At 43.8% G+C, this 12,511-nt stretch overlaps 1 long non-coding RNA gene across 1 annotated transcript; it reads left to right on the plus strand.

Annotated features, from left to right (window-relative positions):
* The first annotated feature begins 1,276 nt into the window (after positions 1–1,276).
* LOC131484944 (uncharacterized) lies at positions 1,277–7,420 on the plus strand. Its single transcript, XR_009248515.1, has 3 exons — positions 1,277–2,229; positions 2,467–5,504; positions 7,155–7,420. It is a non-coding gene; the product is annotated as an uncharacterized LOC131484944 (long non-coding RNA).
* The last annotated feature ends 5,091 nt before the right edge of the window (positions 7,421–12,511 follow it).

Consider the following 12,511-nt stretch of genomic DNA (forward strand, 5'->3'; position numbering starts at 1 on the left):
ATCAGATATGTCATTTGCAAATATCTTCTCCCAGTCCATCAGTTGCCTTTTAGTTTTGTTGATTGCTTCCTTTGCTGTGCAGAAGCTTTTTATCTTGCTGAGGTCCCAGTAGTTCATTTTTGCTTTTATTTCCCTTGCCTCTGGAGACATGTCAAGTAAGAAGTTGCTGTGGCCAAGGTCAAAGAGGTTGCTGCTTGTTTTCTCCTGTAGGATTTTGATGGTTTCCTGTCTCACATTTAGGTCTTTCATCCATTTTGCATTTATTTTTGTGTATGGTGTAAGAAAGTGGTCCAGTTTTATTCTTCTGCATGTTGCTGTCCAGTTCTGCCAGAACCATTTGCTAAAGAGAGTCTTTTTTTCCATTGGATACTCTTTCTTGCTTTGCCGAAGATCAGTTGGCCATATATCTGTGGGTCCATTTCTGGGTTCTCTATTCTATTCTAATGATCTATGTATCTGTTTTTGTGCCAATACCATACTGTCTTGATGATTACAGTTTTGTATACAGGTTAAAGTCTGGGGTTGTGAGCTTCCAGCTTTGGTTTTCTTTTTCAACATTACTTTGGCTATTTGGGGTCTTTTGTGGTTCCATACAAATTTTAGGATTGTTTGTTCTAGCTCTGTGAAGAATGCTGGTGCTATTTTGATAGGGATTGCATTGAATGTGTAGATCGCTTTGGATAGTATCAACATTTTAACAATATTTGTTCTTCCAATCCATGAGCATGGAATATTTTTCCATTTCTTTATGCTATAGTTTTCAGTGTACAGATCTTTTACCTCTTTGGTTAGGTTTATTCCTAGGTATTTTGTGGGTCTTAGTGCAATTGTAAATGAGATCAATTCCTTGACTTCTCTTTCTATTGCTTCATTATTGGTGTATAGAAATGCAACCGATTTCTGTACATAGATTTTATATCCTGTAATTTTGCTGAATTCATGTATCAGCTCTGGCAGTTTTTTGGTGGAGTCTTTCGGGTTTTCTATGTAGAGTATCATGTCATCTGCGAAAAGTGGAAGTTGACTTCTTCCTTGCCAATTTGGATGACTTTTATTTCATTTTATTATATGATTGCTGAGGCTAGGACTTCCAACACTGTTTTAAACAACAGGGGTTGAGAGTGGACATCCCTGTCGTGTTCCTGATCTCAGAGGGAAAGCTCTCAGTTTTCCCCCATTGAGGATGCTATTAGCTGTGGGCCTTTCATATATGGCTTTTATGATGTTAACGTATGTTCCTTCTATCCTGACTTTCTTGAGGGTTTTTTATTAAGAAAGGATGTGGTATTTTGTCAAATGTTTTTTCTGCAGCTATTGACAAGATCATATGGTTTTTATCCTTTCTTCTGTTAATGTGATGTATCACATTGATTGATTTGTAAATATTGAACCAGCCCTGCAGCTCAGGAATGAATCCCACTTGATCATGGTGAATAATTCTTTTAATGTACTGTTGAATTTGATTTGCTAGTATCTTGTTGAGAATTTTTACATCCATATTCATCAGGGATATTTGCCTATAATTCTCCTTTTTAGTGGGGTCTTTGGTTTGGGGATCAAGGAAAGCTGGCTTCACAGAATGAGTCTGGAAGCTTTCCTTCCATTTCTATTTTTTGGAACAGTTTGAGAAAAATAGGTATTAACTCTGCTTTAAATGTCTGGTAGAATTCCCCTGGGAAGCCATCTGGCCCAGGACTTTTATTTATTGGGAGATTTTTGGTAACTGATTCAATTTCTTTGGTTATGGGTCTGTTCAAATTTTCTATTTCTTCCCATTTGAGTTTTGGTAGGTGCGGGTGATTTGTCCATTTCTTTCTGATTATCCAGTTTGTTGGCATATAATTTTTCATAGTATTCTCTAATAATTATTTGTATTTCTGTGGTGTTGGTTATGATTTCTCCTCTTTCATTCATGATTTTATCTATTTGGGTCCTCTTCTTTTTGAGAAGTCTGGCTAGGGGTTTATTAATTTTGTTTATTCTTTCAAAAAAACAGCTCTTAGATTTATTGATCTGTTCTACTGTTTTTTTAGGATTCTATATTGTTTATTTTTGCCTTAATCTTTATTATTTCCCTTCTTCTGCGGGCTTTGGGGTTTATTTGCTGCTGCTTTTCTAGCTTCTTTAGGTGTAAGGTTAGGTTTGTATTTGGGACCTTTCTTGCTTCTTAAGATAGGCCTGAATTGCGATATATTTTCCTCTTAGGACTGTTTTTGCTGGGGCACCTGGGTGGCGCAGTCGGTTAGGCGTCCGACTTCAGCCAGGTCACGATCTCGCGGTCCATGAGTTCGAGCCCCGCGTCAGGCTCTGGGCTGATGGCTCGGAGCCTGGAGCCTGTTTCCGATTCTGTGTCTCCCTCTCTCTCTGCTCCTCACCCGCTCATGCTCTGTCTCTCTCTGTCCCAAAAATAAAATAAAATACATTTAAAAAAAAAAAAAAAAGGACTGTTTTTGCTGCATCCCAAAGGGTTTGGACTGTGATGTTTTCATTTTCATTTGTTCCATGTATTTAAAAAAATTTTTTTAATGTTTATTTATTTTTAAGAGAGAGAGAGAGAGAGAGAGAGAATGTGAGAGGGGGAGGGGCAGAGAGAGAGGGAGAAACAGAATCTGCAGCAGGCTCCAGGCTCTGAGCTGGAGTCTGACGTGGGGCTGGAACTCTCAGACCGTGAGATCATGACCTGAGCTGAAGTTGGATGCTTAACCGACTGAGCCACCCAGGCACCCCTGCTTCCATGTATTTTTAAATTTCTTCTTTAATTCCCTGGTTAACTCATTTATTCTTTAGTAGAATGTTCTTTAACCTCCATGTATTTGGGGGCTTTCCAAATTTTTTCTTGTGGTTGATTTCAAGTTTCATAGCATTGTGATCTGAAAATATGCATGGTATGATCTCAGTCTTTTGTACTTGTTGAGGGCTGTTTTGTGACTAGTATGTGATCTCTTTTGGAGAATATTCCATGTGCACTTGAGAAGAATGTGTATTCTGCTGCTTTAGGATGAAAAGTTCTACATATATCTGTTATGTCCATTTGGCCCAATGTGTCATTCAGAGCCATTGTTTCGTTACTGATTAGATGATCTGTCCATTGTTGTAAGTGGAATATTAAAATCACCCAGTGATGGGCATTGAGGAGGGCACTTGTTGGGATGAACACTGGGTGTTGTATGGAAACCAATTTGACAGTAAATTATATTAAAAAATTAAATTGAATTAAAATCATCCACAATTATGGTATTATTATCAATAAGTTTGTTTATGTTTGTGATTAATTGATTTATATATTTGGGTGCTTCACATTGGGGGTATAAACATTTACAGTTGTTAGCTCTTCTTGATGGTAGACCCCTTAATTATGATATAATGCCCTTCTTCATTTCTTGTTACAGTCTTTCTTTTAAAATCTAGTTTGCCTGTTATAAGTATGGCTACTCCAGCTTTCTTTTGACTTCCAGTAGCATGATAGATGGTTCTCCATCCCCTCACTTTCAATCTGAAGGTGTCCTCTGGTCTAAAATGAGTCTCTTGGTGCATTTAGTCCATTTAAATTCAGAGTGATTATTAAAGATATGAATTTAGTGCCATTGTGTTATCTTTAGATTTCATGTTTGTGGTGATATCTCTGGTCCTTTGTAGTCTTTGCTGCTTTCCACTCACAGAGTCCCCCTTAGGATCTCCTGCAGGGCTGGTTTAGTGGTCATGAACTCCTTTAGGTTTTGTTTATCTGGGAAAGCCTTTGTCTCTTCTTCTTATATTCTGAATGACAACCTTGCTGGATAAAGGATTCTTGGCTGCATGTTTTTCCTATTCAGCACATGGAATATTTCCTGCCACTCCTTTCTGGCCTGCCCAGTTTCAGTGGACAGGTCTGCTACTACCCTTATGTGTCTTCCCTTGTAGGTTAAGGACCATTCGTCCCTAGCTGCTTTCAGAATTCTCTCTTTATCTTTGTGTTTTGCCAGTTTTACTGTGATATGCCATGGTGTTGACCTGTTTTTGTTGATTTTGAGGGGAGTTCTCTGTGCCTCTTGGACTTGGATGACTATTTCCTTCCCCTCGCTCTTCTTCTTCTAGAACTCCTATGATACAGATATTGTTTCATTTTATGCACTTAGCTCTCTAATTCTTCCCTCATGATCTAGTAATTTCATTTCCCTCTTTTTTTTCAGCTTCATCATTTTCCATAATTTTATTTTCTATTTTACCTATTCTCCTGTTTCTTCCATCCTTGCTGTCACTATATCTAGTTTATTTTGCATGCCATTTATAGCATTTCTTAATTCATTGTAACTAGTTCTTAGGTCTTTTATCTCTGCATCAAGAGATTCTCTGCTGTCTTCTATGCTTCTTTTTTTTAAAGCCCAGTTATTAGTCTTATGACTGTTATTCTAAATTCTTGTTCAGATATATTGTTTATATCTGTTTTGAGCAATTCTCTGGCTGTGATTTCTTCCTTAATTTCTTTTGGGGAAAATTCTTCTGTTTTGTCATTTTGGTTAAGTTTCTGTCTTTTGCGTGTTTTAATAGCTTGTCCTGCGCCTGTGAGTACTAGGATATTAAAAAGGGGTCATACACTGTCCAGGGCCTGGCACTTCAGAAGTGTCCTGCACCTTGATCCTGCAAAGCTGTCTCCCTCTAACTGTGGAGATCCTTTTGCTACCCTGCAGATTGCATGCACTCTGCTGTTGCATTTTGCTTGCTCTATCCCACTGGTCAGTCCTCTACAAAGCTCTTCCTTGCTTGTAGTGGTGGAATGTTTGGGCCTTCAACCAGGTGTTCTGTGATTTGTTTGTTGAAATAACCCTGGAAAAAAAGGAAAACGTGGGGGAAGACTGATCCCATAAAAAGAGAGAAATGAAAGGGTAGAAAAGAAGACCAAATAGAGAATCAAAAACTATAAAGCTAAATCCAGAGAAAGAGAAAGGAAAATAAAGATAAAGAGATAGAAAAGGCGTAGGGAAGTCGGGCCTGTTTTTTGTGGCGCCTCAGAGGCGGTAGGCTGCTTCAGGATGAAACTGAACATCTCTTTCCCAGCTACTGGCTGCCAGAAACTCATTGAAGTGGATGACGAATGGAAATTTTGTACCATTTTTGAGAAGCGGAATGGCCACCGAAGTTGTTGCTGATGAACAAGGTGAAGAATGGAAGGGTTACCTGGTCTGAATCGGTGGTGGCAGTGACACACAAGGCTTCCCCATGAAGAAGGTGTCTTGACCCATGGCCATGTCCACGTGCTGCTGAGTAAGGGGCATTCCTGCTACTGACTAAGGAGGACTGGAGAAAGAAAGTGCAAATCTGCTCAGGGTTGCATTGTGGTTGCCAATCTCAGTGTTCTCAACGGGTCTTCGTGAAGAAAGGGAAGAAGGGTATTTCTGGACTCACTGATACTACTGTGCCTCATCACCTGGGGCCCAAAAGAGCTAGCAAAATCTGCAAACTTTACAGTCTCTCAAAGGAAGATGATGTCCACCAGTCTGTTGTGAGAAAGCCCCTTAACAGAGAAGGTAAGAAACCTAGGACCAAAGCACCCAAGGTTCGGCATCTTGTTACTCCCTGTGTCCTTCCACACAAATGTTGGTGTACCGCCTGGAAGAAGCAGTGCAGTAAAAAAAACCAAATAAGCAAGAGGCTGTAGAATATGCCAGACTGGTGGCCAACAGAGTGAAGGAGGCCAAAGAAAAATGCCAAGAAAGATTACCAAGAGACAGAAGCTGTCTCCTCTGAGAGCTTCTACCTCTAAGTCTGATTACAAAAATGAGATTGTTCTAAGAGGAACAAATAAGTAAGATTGGACATCAATAAAAAAAAAAAAAAAGCAAGCAAGCAAGAAAAAAGTAAAAAATGTATATATATAAAGAATACAAATATATAATACATAATATATATTCTGTATATAAATAAATATATAATATATATTTTTATATAATTTATATCTATTATATGTATGTGTATATATATGTAAAGAAATCAGAAACTATGAGTCTGAATCCAAAATAAAAAACAAGAAGGCAGAAAGAAAAAGAAAAGAAAAAGACAAATAAACAAACACCAGTTGTCTGTCGGTCCCTGGGACTGGTGGCTGTGCTGGTCTGGAGGAGAGGCCCTCTGGTTCTGTCAGTGTCAGTCCCCCGCCCCCCCAGCTAGCAGCAATTAGAAGGCATGGAGCAGCCGGGATTGGTGTAAGCAGATCCTGCCTCCACACGGGGGTGCTGTGCTGCTCCCTAAAGCCCCACCATATTGGTGTGGGGAGAAAAATGGTGACACCCCAGTCTCTCTACCCCAGACTGGGTGTCTCAAACCACACTGCTCAGGGGCAGTAGGCTTGCCCTGCTCCACAGTCTCCTGTGCCTCCTAGGGGCTCAGCTGGGATTCAAAACCTGATGTGTTAAAGGACCCTCCCCTCCCTTCCCCCCCCCCCCCCCCCCCCCGTTCTGGTGCAGCACCACCCAGCCCTGCTGATAAAAGGCCTTTGGCTGGCACCTGCAGAGCCTTTCGTCCTTGAGGAGGCAATAAACCCTCTTCCCAAAGTACTCGAGGAAGGGGACTGTTCTCTCCCAGCGTACCCCTGAGATGGCTACAGCGCCCCGGGGTGGGCTCCTTCTGCCCCAGTAGTGCGCACACACGGCTCCCGGCTCCACTCCGGAGAAAGTCGCTCACTTTAGGAACCTCTGAGTTTCAGCTCCTAAGGGTGTTTGCAAAACAGAAACTAGCGCTCTCTGGAATTCTCTTTCCCCAGTGCATGGTCTGGAGAGGTTTTTCCTCTTGTGCTAACTCAGTACTGAAGCCCTCTCTCTTTCTCTCTCTTTTGTCTCCGCACAGAAGGGGTTCCCTCCCCTCCGGGCCTATGCTGTTTTCTCTCCCCCAATTCACATACATGCACCCCAGTCCTGCCAAGCTGTCTCCCTCCAACTATGGAGATCCTTCTGCCACACCGCAGACTGATTTTCTGGGTGTTCCCAGTGATCTGATGTCAACCCAGCTGTGTTTGAGGGACGAGGAAAATCCTGGTCCCCCTACTTCTCCACCGTCTTAACTCTGCCTGCACCTAGACTTTCCTTGTTTTTGGTAACCTTGTCAATTTTGTGGAGAACTGGTCAGATATTTTGTAGACTGTCCCTCAATTTGGGTTCATCTGATATTTTTTATCCAACTAGGGTGATGTGTTTTAGGAGGAAGACCTCAGAGATAAAGTGCTATTCTCATCATGGGTACACACTGTCAACATGACTCATTACTGGGTGCTGCACTTGATCTCCAGGCTGAGGTAATGTTTGTCAGGTTTGCTTACTGCAAAATTACTCCTCCCCCCCCACCTTTCCATTTTGTACTCTCTGGAAGGAAGTCTCAGTCTTAGTGCATTTGGGATGCTGTAATAGAATACCACAGATCAAGTAGCTTATAAACAACAAAAATTTATTTCTCACAGGTCTGGAGCCTGGAAATCCAAGATGAGGGTGCCACCGTGGTTGAGTGAGGGCTTCCTCCAGTCACCGACTCTTGTGTCTTATTGTATCCTTCTGCATGATGGAAGGGGCAGGCAAGTTCTCTGGGACCTCTATTGTAAGTGCACTAATCCCATTAATGAGGACTCTACATCATGACCTAATCTCTCCCAAAGGCCCCACCTCCTAATACCATCAAATTGGGGGTTAGGATTTCAACATACAGATTTGGGGGGGGGGACACAAACATTCAAACCATAGCAATCACTGTGTGCAGCCCACACTTAAGCAGTGGAGAGGTGTGCTCTACTTTCTTGAGATTCAAGTATGTACACAAATTATTTGGAATTTTTCTGTGTGGGAGATTTATCTATTTGCTTATTTATTCAAATGTTTGCTTATCAGTATGGATTCATGGGTGTATTCTTTGGGTTATAGTCCAATAGTACTTCATTTATTTTCTTGCTCAAATTGTTCCAGTTTTGGCCATTAGGAGCTCTTTCAGGTGGCTCCTATGTGTTTTTTAACATTCTTTCATCATTTTAAAAAACATCTCTTTATTTCCAAGTGTGACAAAATACTACAGATTAATTTTGTATATTTTCTGCCCTGGTCCTAGAATCAGCCATTTCTCCAAGGAGCCCTGGTTTAATTTTTTTGGATAATGATATTAGAAACCAAGATTTGGGTACTGTGTGTGTGGTCACTGCAACTGGGGTGTCATTGCTTCTTCTTGGCTGAGGGAGCTAGATCATGTGTGTATGGATATCTAATTAAAAAAAAATCATTATGCCTGCAATATGGCGACAAGACTTGAGAGGAGCAAGACTAGAGACAGGGAGAACAGTTAGAGGATTAACCCAGTTAAGGGCACCTGGGTGGCTCAGTTGGTTAATCTTCTGACTACGGATTTCGGGTCAGGTCATGATCTCATGGGTTCATGGGATTGAACTCCTCGTCAGGCTCTAACAGTCTGGAGCCCACTTGGGATTCTCTCCCTGCCCTTTCCTGGCTTGTGCTCTCTCTCTCTCTCTCTCTCTCTCTCAAAACAAACAAACAAACAAACAAACATTAACCAAATTAAAGCCGGGCGAGATGGTGCATTGATGCTTGTGATGTGATGGATTGTTGTTGTTGTTGTTGTTGGATTTGCTGTGGGAAGCAAAGTTGGGACCCTTTGTGAAGCTGGGTACAGGGGCTCACATCCTGCCCCAAAGCTGCCTCTTTCCATCCCTGCCTCTGGCTGCATCAGGTTTAGTGTCAGGGCCAGGCAGACTCTCCCCAGTAGCAATCTGGGTAGCTCCACGCCTACAATCTCCAACAAAAATCCAGCATTGGGTCACATGCTCATCCCTGAAGCAATAAGGGAGATCAGGGAGATGGGTTATGGTGATCAAGCCATAAACTCATTCCTGGGGCTGGGAATTGGGTATGGGTTTAGCCTCACCTCTACTGGACAGGCTGAGGAGGAGGGAAGCATCGTTCTCAAGACAAATACCAGGAGAGATGCCTGAAGACAGGAGACTGCTCAGGGCCTCTCTCTCCTTTCCATCAAAACTGCTGAATCTAGCTACTTCCTGGAAGACAGCTGACCATCGTGTGTTGATAGGGATTGATATGGGTGACTAAAAAGCTTCTGCAGCTAGGATAGGAGTCTGCATCTCTAGGAGTATGGCTCTGTACCCTTCAGTAGGGAAGGAAAAACCAATGTGTAAGAGGTTCTAGCTGATGAGTGGTTCTGGTATTAATGTATAAAATGTCCATTTGATTTATTCTGGCCGGAGAACAGAGAAACCTCTCAGCAAGGATGTAGCAATCCATTGTTTCCTGCTGGCAGATGGTGTTCTTGAAGGAGAAATAAGAGCTGGATGCCTGGAGTGCCTGGGTGGCTCAGTCGGTTAAATGTCTGGCTTTGGCTCATGTCATGGTCTTGCCCTTCTTGAGTTCGAGCCCTGCGTGGGGCTCTATGCTGACAGCTCAAAGTCTGGAGCTTGCTTCATATTCTGTGTGCGTTTCTCTCTCTGCGCCTTCCCTGCTTATACTGTCTCTCTCTCTCATAAAATAAATAAACATTAAAAAAAAAAGAAAGCCTGGGGTAGGGAGGGGAATGGGGACAGAAGTAGGGGCAGGATGGGGAGTCCTGCTGGTCACACCTGAGGCGACCACCTCTGCAGCACTATGCCCTGTCTTAGCCCAGACTCTGCCCCTTTCAGTTCTGCTTTTAAGGCTCCCTCAGCTTCTCAGGTCCCAGGAAGAATCAGCTTCTGAGTGGGCTTGGCCTGGGCCCTTCCTGTGTGTGGGGAGATGGAAATCAAGGTAGGCCCTTGCTTTTCTTTCGCCACCCCAGGGCCTCTTATGGGCCTCTGGGGAGGTACCTCAAGCAGCTACCCTTTTACAAAGGTGAAAGTGTTTGCTCAACACTCGTGGGGTCTCAGGCAGAGCTGTTGACTGCTCCAGAAATGGATGCCTTCACGTTCCTCCTGTGTCCTTTCCTCTCAGGTCAGCTTTCAATGGACAGGAGGTAACAGGCCAACAGGTGACGGCTCCACACTCGACACACACACACACACACACACACACACACACACACACACACACTGCCATGGCATCATGAACTGTATATACAGGCAACCGCCTCCTTCCTCACCCTGCATATCAGCTGTGCACTCAGTTGACAGTAGCATCCATGACAGGAGCTCCTCTTAGACGGAGGCTGTTCTCCTGACCCTGTCTCGGGATGAGGCACTTGAAGGATGGCTTCTCCAACATTGCATTTGGGCTGCAGGCTTTTTAGCGCTCAGAGGGTCTGTGGGAAGCTGACTCTGGGATTTGGGAACAGGATGTAGAAACTGAGCGTGGAAATAGGAAAAAATAGCGTGAAAACAGGAAAAAGCAACAATAAGGGTGGCACAAGCCATTTGCCAGGTAGAACCGACATCTTGTAAATGGGTAACTGGTGAGATAGAGGACAAATACGTAATTAGACTGTTATGAGTTAGGGAAAATGTGATCCATTTTGATAAGATTATAACCATCTGAAGTATTGGGGAACCAAGGAACAAGAGTCCACCATTAACCTTGGAACTGACTTAGGGAAGGGTGTGATGACCAGCCAGTGGAAGTATTCATTCTGCTCAGCTGTTTACCCCCTTGTGGGTCTGGGGCCTGTGGGCTCACATGGCTCCACCAGGATGTCTCACTTCCCTGTTTTCTAAGTCCAGGCCCACAAGCAGCAGGGACTCCCTGAAGCAGGGAAGTTGCAGTCTCACTGCAAAGCTGCACATTGGCTTATCCATCAGTTTCTTTTTTAGTTTGTCCCAAACTCAATCGACTCAAGGGAGCGTGGATCCAATCGGCCAGAGGGGCAAAATTGGATCAAGTTGGGTCCCATTTGCTGTTTTCTGATACCAACCAATTCTCTGACATCGAGCTGGTATTCTCACAGTGACTTTTGGAGTCGGCACAGACCCCACAGGTGAAGGCCTAAGTCCCACAAGATTGCCCCCACTTCAGATTCCACCCGCAAGTGGAGTCTCCGGGCAACCCACACATCTGTGCAGCCAACTGCAAATCGGGGGACTCCGGTGACCCTCCCTAGCTTTAATAATTCACTAGAATGACTCGCAGAACTCAGGAAATCACTGTTTACTATTACAGTTTACAATAAAGGATACAAATGAAAAGCCAGATGAAGAGATATGGAGAGATACGTAGGGCTAGGCTCAGAAGAGTCCAGAGCACAATAGCCTCTGTTCCTGTGGAGTTGGGATGTGACACCCTCTGGCTTGTGGATGTATTCACTAATGAGGAAAGTCCTTAAAAGTTCCTCAAATCTTTTGTAACCCAATCTCCAGGCCCCGTCTCCCACCTGGAAGTCTGGGGTGGGGATGGGATTGGATAGGTGGGAGTTTGGTTTTTCTGGGATCAGTTCCTATCCTGAAACCATCTAGGGGCCCATCGTGAGTCACTTCATTAGCATAAGCTCAAGTATGCTCAAAAGGGGCTCTTTATGAAAAATAAAAAATGCTCCTATCACTTGGGAAATTCCAAGGAACTGGGACAAAGACCAAATACACTTTTAATTTTTTTTTTCTTTTTTTTTTTTTTTCAACGTTTTTTTTTTAATTTATTTTTGGGACAGAGAGAGACAGAGCATGAACGGGGGAGGGGCAGAGAGAGAGGGAGACACAGAATCAGAAACAGGCTCCAGGCTCTGAGCCATCAGCCCAGAGCCTGACGCGGGGCTCGAACTCACGGACCGCGAGATCGTGACCTGGTTGAAGTCGGACGCTTAACCGACTGCGCCACCCAGGCGCCCCCCAAATACACTTTTAAAAAAATGTTTATTTTATTTATTTTTGAGAGAGAGAGAGAGAGAGAGAGAGAGAGAGAGAGAGAGACAGGGACAGAGAGGAGGAGGGGCAGAGAAAGGGGAGGAGTAGAGAGAGGGGGACAGAGGATCTGAAGTTTTTTATTTTTTATTTTTTAAATGTTCATTTATTTTTGAGAGTGAGAGCACGGGAAGGGGCAGAGAGAGGGGAACAGAGGAACTGAAGCAGTCTCTGAGCTGACAGCTCAGTGCAGGGCTCTGTCAGATACTGACCTGAGCCGAAGTCAGACACTTAACTGGCTGAGCCACGCAGGTGCCCCAAGACCAAATATACTTTTTATTCTACTACAGACCCTTCCCTCCCCTGCCAGTTGTGAAGTCCTAAGTGAGCAAGAGTCACCTCAGCCCTACCTTTGGCCTGCAAATCCCTGTTGCTCTTACCCAGCTCCTCCTCCCCTTACCTGACTTCCTGTTACTTTCCAGGGTCTGGGCTAGGATTAAGAATCAGCCACCGGTCACAAGGATGTTTTTCTATGAAGCTGAGAAGGACCTGCACCCCCTCCAGAGGCCAGTGAAACAGTATTTGAGGCTAGCTTTGGGAGCTATCCTGGAAAGTGGTGGTTGGGGTGATGGGCTTGAGGGGAGGGCAGGGCAGTCTGGCGCCTGGGAGCTTGGAGGGGAAGGACACCACTGGGGTGATTCTGCAGAATCAGCAGGGGAGGGGGGCAGAGCTTCCAGG

Source organism: Neofelis nebulosa, chromosome 9, assembly GCF_028018385.1.
Source record: "Neofelis nebulosa isolate mNeoNeb1 chromosome 9, mNeoNeb1.pri, whole genome shotgun sequence".
In the NCBI taxonomy this organism is placed as follows: Eukaryota; Metazoa; Chordata; class Mammalia; order Carnivora; family Felidae; genus Neofelis; species Neofelis nebulosa.